The 7,282-nt window shown below is 38.1% G+C and overlaps 1 pseudogene; it reads left to right on the plus strand.

Moving 5' to 3' along the window:
- Positions 1-4,690: 4,690 nt before the first annotated feature.
- LOC146663114 (uncharacterized) lies at positions 4,691-5,922 on the plus strand (annotated as a pseudogene).
- The last annotated feature ends 1,360 nt before the right edge of the window (positions 5,923-7,282 follow it).

The raw sequence follows: 7,282 nt of genomic DNA on the forward strand, positions 1-7,282 counted from the left end.
TCAAAATGTGACGGTAGCTTCTGCCTTCATAATTTAATCTGTTTTGATTTAATTAATTAATAAGATCCTGAACACCGCTGGCTGAAGTGCAGCCACGAACCATGACATGACAGTGTTGTATAGATGCTGGGGACACTTGCTTTCGTGCCTTTCTCCTGACCTCTTAAATTTAGACGATGATTTGAACCAAAACCTTCAAATTTGGATTAATCACATCACTGGACTTGTTGCCACTGATTGTCAGGCCAGCTCTTGTGTAATTTGGCATACCTCAGCTCTTTCTCCCCGTTTCCCCTTCTTTAAGAATGAGTGTTTTTAATGAGGCTTCAGTAAACAGTAGATGGATCAGCTGAATAGCCAGATTCATCTCTCAGTTGCTTGTCAGGTCTTTGCTGAAGCTTTACATATTTCTAAAGGACATGACTTTCAGATCGTTCATCTACTGTGGATATTTTTGTGTGTGTTATGTTTGGCATTTTTAGAGCAATGGGAACAAATATGTTTTTGCAATGGGCTGCTGGTAGCAAAGGGCCTAAAGATACAATGTAAATGTAGTTCTTAGCTAAGTTGTGCAGGCAACACTGCTCCACGGCTTTTTTATGCTTGAAATTATCCATAGATTGATGTTAAGTGGCTGACCAATCAAACAATCTCAATTCTTCTGACAATTTTTAGGTACAAGAACTGTACTGAATGAACTAGAAGTCAAATAAAAACTTTCAATAACCTTCACAAAGCCTGGAGAACTCTTGCTCAAGAAGCTCTGGCTCCTTGGAAGCATGAAAAATGAGGGCTATTTAAACGGCGTTTTGCACAGTACTGTTTAATAGAAAGAAGATCCAGGAAGCATTCAAGCCATAATGCAAAACCAAAGTGAAAATAGAAGCCACTCTTATTTTATTGATCACTTAAAAATTACAATACTGCCATCTGGACATCGAATGGACCATCACTTGTGTTTTTTATGGTGACAAACACAATCAAAGTTCACATTTAGCAGCTCACACATTTGAAATGTGAGACGCGTCTATTAATTTATTTTTAAACATAACCTGACTACATCCACCTCCAGGTGTTTCACGGCGACCGTCCATCAAGCACTCAGTGTGGCAGCAGCTGCTGCAGCTGGACCACTGCAGGAACCAGCTGTGTGCATGTGTGTGTGCGTTTGCATGTGTGTGTGTGTCCTTCCAGCCAGCTGTGAGGAGAGTGAGCGGTCTTTTCCACCAAAGTCAGCAGCACCTGGGCCAGCTCAGGGCAGGACCAGCAGCCAGACCAGGCCACCCAGCTTATCCTGTGGACTATTAGTCCCAGACTGTCTATTGTTGTTTTAAGCAAAAATCCCCCTCAGATACTTTTACATCGCTCATCAGTCTGCAACGCTCAGTGCATTCCACAGGTTCATATGAGATGCAGTGCTGTGATTCATGCTTTAGGACCCACCTTGCCTGAACCTGCTCCCCTGATAAGCATGCAGAGAATGAGCTATACATTATATAAGCATGTAGAAAGAGCATTACCTTTTCTAAGACGAGAGACTAAGAGCTGGCCTCTGACTCTGCATCCTCTGTGTGGCCACCTATGGCATCCTAATGCGTCATCAATATTCAGCACATATGGCTTACAATAATAAGATAAATCATACTTTGGATAGAAACATAATCAGTTAACACACATAATCAATTATTTGTTTAGATCTTGTTGCAGGGTATTCTGGCTCAGGATCACCTGCTTGCAACATGTAATCCTGCAGGCACAGAAGATAGGAACTGAATTATGAAATCACATGTTTATTTTTTGAAGGTTCTTGTGTGTTTGCTAGAATTTATGGTGAAATGCAGGCGTGAAATGGACGAGAGGTTTGGATATCAGAAGTGGTCTGAAGAAAGGCATCGTGGAGAACTTGCAGTCTGGTTTAGCGATGATGTAGAACTGGGTATCTACAAATGATTTATCTTATGCATGCAGAATGGCAGCTATTCAATGTTGCTATTGAATGTTAGTTCAAATAATCAAAATTCCTCCACAATTTTGGAAATCTTACCACTGAACAGCATGACTAATGGTCTCGGTCGTTCTCATTTCAGATGTCACATATTTACTTGTGTAGTACATGAATTTCCATAGGGTGGTGTCTTGAATCTGAAGATATGAGTCGGACACTTGCATTTTGCAACGTTTATGCTCCCTGGCATGTTTTAGTGATCATCTTAGATATACTGAATGCCTGCAAAAAAACAGTCTGCTCATATTTTGTGTCTACTCGCCCTTTGTCAGTAAAAGGCCCTCCTCTTTCCACTTCATAGCCAAGATGTTAACCAATGAGGATGAGACAAATGATAGATCTACCACAGTTACCACAGAGGCTGAAAATCTGAATAGCTCTATATCACATTGTTATCATTGTGAGCTTCAGATCAGTCTATTGACCTTGAAGGAGAGGTAAATAATTCTGGACATGCTCCTGTCTTAGTGAATTTCCATAGCTGTGTTTGATGCTGCAAAAGCACTTACAGTACAGGTGTAACATAAGTGCAAGTATGTGATTTTTAGGAAAATGAACCTCTGTTCCATCCATTGGTGACATGTTGGCCTACACTGAAAAAATGGGAATTGGCAGGCTTTTGAATTTGCACAAATGAATTTAGTTAATGCTACACAAGCCTCTCATGTTTCCCTTATTTACATGATTAAATAAAGTACCATTTATTTATAAACAATACTGAGACTACTCATTTTTCTTGCATTGATTTAAAGTGACTAAATTAGAATACTAAAACCATTGTAATCATGTTTGACCACAACCGGAAATGATGCAATATATTCAAAGACAACAACTAAATGTGATTGGATAATAAGACCTACCTTATCCAATAAGACAACAACATAATTTAAGGACAGCGCAATTGACCGCCAGATTCTGGAAGACTGTTCAGCCGCATGCAACCTTTGGCACTGAGTCAGGCATAGTGAGAAGGTAAGTAATTTAAATACATTTGTTTTAGTTGGGTACGTTTTCACAGAATTGTTGTAGTGCATGCTATATGAAACGTAATCTGTAATGCATCTACATGTTGTTTTTACAGTGCTAGCTAAAGTTGGTATTAGCTTTGTGGCTAAAGCTGAAAAATATTAACGAATTGCACATAGTCGGGAGAAAGCAGCTGTTGTCGGTCAGATATGGAATTTATGCATGTGACAGAGAGCACTGACGTTTTTGATGGCTTAGCAAGTTAAAACGTCACTGAGAGAGCGCAATAGTGTTTGTGTTACTCGTGCTAGCTATGGCTACAGTGGGTAATTAGTCTGGCTCTAACCGTCAGAGTTTCAGAAGCTGGGAGGGCCACAGTGCCATACCTTAATTCTTGCTGATGACATGCACTCAAGTTATAATAAGCATCCTGCCACCTTAGACGTGGGTTTGAGAACCTGTACCCATAAATGCCAAATCATTTTTCCATTTAGTCATTGTTTTAGGTGAAGTGTCACTTACTTGACTATTCTATCGGTCATGCCCAAATAATACAGCAGATATCTACAAGGAGATAAGTTTGTTCAACAGACTATGTCTTATTAAGTGATGTATTGTGAATTTTCCAACATCGGCCCAAAACAAATTAGGACCCTTTCCCCCCCTCTTTTTTTCTAGTTTGTGTAGAACATATGTGAGCTGCTTCTCAAAACATTATGTATAAATGAGGGAAAGATTGGTACTTTAAAGAAACCATTGATGCTCTTCTGGACTGGAATACCTTTCTTCAATTAAAATTAATGTTTTTTGTGATGGTGGAATTTTTACCTTTATGATTACAGAAGTCAAAACATCAGATGATGATAGCTTACCATCTAAACTCCCCATCTCTTGGCAAGTCTGAATTAGAGGGCTCAGCTGTATCGGCCTTTCTAGTGGATTTGCTTAAAGAGGAGATAGCTTAAGTCATTAGGTACATATTCCCTGACATTCTAGAGGTCAACCTTGCACAGTGTGTGACATTAAAGGGCATAACTTATAGAAATGGAATGGTACTGGCCCAAAGGGCAGCAGGTGGATTGCCAGAATACTGAAAAACCATATCTGCATTGTACCACAGCATATTCTACATTGTCAGAGAGCTTGGTGGCTGGTACAGAGAGCACGACAGAGCTTTTGAGCTCCGCCCAGTATCCACAAGAATATTCACTCTCGCTTCGCTCTGTGAACTCCTTGATACTTATCCATTGGTTGACTATGAGATTGGATCAGTCCACATTGTGACTTTAAAAAGGCATATAGAAATAAAAGGTGTTCATATAAGTGTAATAGGTTCAGTCGCATGTATTTCATTAGATAAATTCTTCTTTTTTATGTCTGATCTTTATAACTTTGAGTATTGGGTATGGATAGCTTTATGAAAACTAAACTGAAATGATTCTTTCTGAATGTCTGATATTTAATTCTTTTTTTCCTACAGAGTCCTATGGGGAGTCCTATGGTCCTAAAGACTGTTTTGGCTGACGGAACCTGTCGAAGGCTCACTCTCTAATGGAGTGCCTGAATCAACTGAGGATCTCATCGCTGAAGTCAAGAGACAGTGTTGTCTTCAGGGCAGTTTCAGACTTCAGTTTATGGATTCCTTGTTTGGGAATGAGTTTCTTAACCTTACCTCCGTTTCAGAAGTAGCAGACAAGGGGACTCTTAAAGCTATTGACATGTCAAAGCCCACCACATGGATATAAAAAAGAGTAAAAGAGTTGGTGAAACTCAAGATGGAAAAGACTTTTTCATACAGAAGACATGAAGTTGTTCGTGATGCACCAATGGTGGAGGCTTTCATGGCAAGATGGCCTGCTCTATTTGATTTCCATGAGGTAAGGTTTGCCTCATACACGGTGTTCTTGTGGTATTAGCCTAAAATGGTTAAGGCACAGTTGTTATTTGACAGCCCATTTCTTCAGCATGAGTGATTGAGGCCTTCTTCCAGGTATTAAACCTTTGAAGCTCATTTCTCTGTGCTCATGTTTTCAGATCAACGCTGAGTTTAAGAGAATTGCCACTATCCCCCCTCAAACAAAGTTCCTGGCTCAGCTGGATCTCCACTTGGACAACCTGGTGAAGTTGGTCAACAGAAGAGGAGAGCTTGGACTAATACTGAAAAGAATTGTGGCATAAATGGATAATGTAAGTGATAAAGCCTCAACATTCACTTAACATGATCCTCTTTGGATGAAATTTTACAATTGTGGAAGATTTCAAATGTTTTCCCATGATAAATTCTCTCATTTTGTATTTTTACATCTGCTTGTTTTTTTAACCTTCACTTTGTCAACTTATTATTAATTGCCAGTAAACCTATTATTAATTTGTGTGCCTTTACTTTAAAAACATTCATGTAAAGTACACTATTAAAACTTAAATGAAGGACAAGAGCTGAATGAAGATGCTAATTACATACATTTCATTTCAGTGTGAAGATGTTGATGCTGAGTGTGTCAAGGGAGTGTGTATCTACATGGGTGAAGACCCTGGCATGCTTATCCAGGAGTATGTGGTATGTACTTGTCTTTTTTTTTTTTTTTTTTTGGACTTTCCACAGTGTGTCATATTACTTACTTGGAAATGACTAACATGGCTTCTTTTTTACAGGGCATGGAAGAACGTGCCATCAGTGAGACTGTTGAAGACACCACTGTTTGAATTTATCTTCTTAAAGAGCAAGCTTCAGCAGATGAACAAGAGTTGTCCTTGCAGGCATCAGGGTGGCGAAGACTTTGGATAATGTAGCATTTGCTGTGATAATGCTATTTGGACTAATGTATGCATTAAACCTTGCCTACCCTGCTGACCTTCGCTGCAACTTTGACGTTTTCCAGAAGGTTTTCATGGAACTGGATGGAGCTAAACTCTCTAAAGTTCTTGCTTTCAAAAACCATCTGTTTCATTGAAAAGTCAAAGACTGCACTTCTGCAATTCTTTGCAGTTTTTCATTTTGTGTTCAGTAACGTTATACTGCTTATGTTTTTGTTGCTTTCCCCTCGTGTGACTGCAATGCAGGATAATTTTTCCTTTTGGTATCATGTTGTAAGAAATTTCTACTGACGATTTTTAGCAATATGTTCTAAGTCAACCTTAATGTCCTGCTTACATGTTTAAAATGAAGATTAAAATTCATGTAGGTGTTTGGTATTAGTTATGTAACAATGTCATTTAAGGCTCAACTTAGTTGAAATCTTATACAGGTAAATACATGTACAGAAGCTGAAACTGTTGTCAAATAACACACAAGTTATATTTGGGTAAATCTGTTTATTCATAAAAGCGTGTTGCTTTTTTTCAGGTAGTCTTAATTTAGTTTACATTTTCAATTGTGTAATTAATACAAATGTTATATGTAAGAGATGACGGGATCATCTATAAGCACTTTCTTTTATTTGCTGCTGAGGTCAGTTTTTTGTGAAATATTTGCAAATATATTCTCAAACTAACTTTTTCTTTTAGTTATTTCTGCAGGCTATCTTTAAAAATGTGTTAACAAGTTTATATGGATGCGATTTTGGACTTGTTCATGGCAGAATTGCTGCTTTCACTGCTGTTACAGTTTAATAAAGGTGAATTGTTCAGTAGCACTCACAGTCTTTGCCTTTTTTGTCAATAATAATCAGTTAATATTTCAATTGAAAAAATTAAGTAGGATTTAAAGCCATAATTTGTGTTGCAGGAACATAATTGCAATGTGTTTACATTACATAATATCATTGCGTACCACTGGCAAATAAAAATAAGTTGGTGTTAAACATTAAAATATATTGACATTATGCAATACATTTATATTATGATAATAGATTAATATTAGTACATCAAACATGATTTTTTAAAGTAATCTGATGTAAATAAAATACTTTGATCTGACAAGCATTAATTACTTGAGGGAAAGTGGAAAATTAAGTCAGTCATACTTATTCATATTATGTGGGACCGATGTACACAATAAAATCAAGTAAATTGACAGAACTTTTTTTTTCAGTGTACCACTAAAATTCCATTCGTGACGCTGCTGTTAAATACATCATTATTATCATGACAGAAAGAAATTCAAATCCCACCTTGAGTTAGGAGAAGTAACCTGCTGCATTTTAAACAGAGGAAGAGAATTGTTGCTTAACCAGACGTCACCCCTGCACGGGCTAAGGCAGCTTTCAGCCTGATCCCCAAGCCGCGAAAACCCTCGCTAAGAGAAAGAGCAGCTTTACAGCAGGATTAGAGCCCCGTCTACCTTTTCCTCCTTTTTCTTTTCTGTCTCGCTCT

Source organism: Rhamphochromis longiceps, linkage group LG8 (genome assembly GCF_057381845.1).
Source record: "Rhamphochromis longiceps isolate RC_006_pf linkage group LG8, R_longiceps_female_GT1.1, whole genome shotgun sequence".
Classification (NCBI taxonomy): Eukaryota; Metazoa; Chordata; class Actinopteri; order Cichliformes; family Cichlidae; genus Rhamphochromis; species Rhamphochromis longiceps.